This window comes from Suricata suricatta, unplaced genomic scaffold (assembly GCF_006229205.1).
Source record: "Suricata suricatta isolate VVHF042 unplaced genomic scaffold, meerkat_22Aug2017_6uvM2_HiC HiC_scaffold_56509, whole genome shotgun sequence".
Lineage (NCBI taxonomy): Eukaryota > Metazoa > Chordata > Mammalia > Carnivora > Herpestidae > Suricata > Suricata suricatta.
This window is the reverse complement of record NW_021905444.1, coordinates 1-559: the sequence shown is the minus strand read 5'-3', so window position 1 is coordinate 559 and position 559 is coordinate 1. Positions and strand designations below refer to the sequence as shown.

The following is a 559-nucleotide window of genomic DNA, read 5'->3' as shown; positions in this document are numbered from 1 at the left end:
ACTTTTCAGCATTTGGATTCCTAAAATTTTTCTTCAGCACTTAACTAATTATTTGTTGGTCAAAGGAGTTGGAACTGTTTCTCCACACATGAACTGGCCTTGGTCAGGAATGACTTTTATAATGAGGGAACAGCTAAAACACACTGCCACGTCCTTCCCAGTTTCCAAATCTTTCTTGGTGGTGGAGAAGTCATCTCCACACAAGCAGGGGTAGAAATACATCACTGAGTCTTCATCAGACTGGAAGCCCTCAATGTCTACCTCATCATGAAAACTGCCATTGTCACTGGGACCAACAAAGGGCTACCACTCCAGCTATCGCCACCGCCTGACACCATCCAGCCTGTCTAACCTCATGGGCAGTGGCCAAGCCAGGTGTAATCACCAGAGGGATTCTAAAGTATAGCTTTAAATTGAGTAATGAATTACTGAATAGATAAGGAAGCTATAAATTAGTCAATTATCCGCTTATTGTTTAATGTTTTTTTGTTTTTTATCTTTTTTTTTTTTACTGTTTTTATTTATTTTAGAGAGAGAGAGACAGCATGAGCAGGGGAGG

The 559-nt window shown here is 40.4% G+C and overlaps 1 pseudogene; it reads right to left on the bottom strand.

Moving 5' to 3' along the window:
• Nucleotides 1-33: 33 nt before the first annotated feature.
• Nucleotides 34-286, bottom strand: LOC115285232 (annotated as a pseudogene).
• Nucleotides 287-559: the final 273 nt, after the last annotated feature.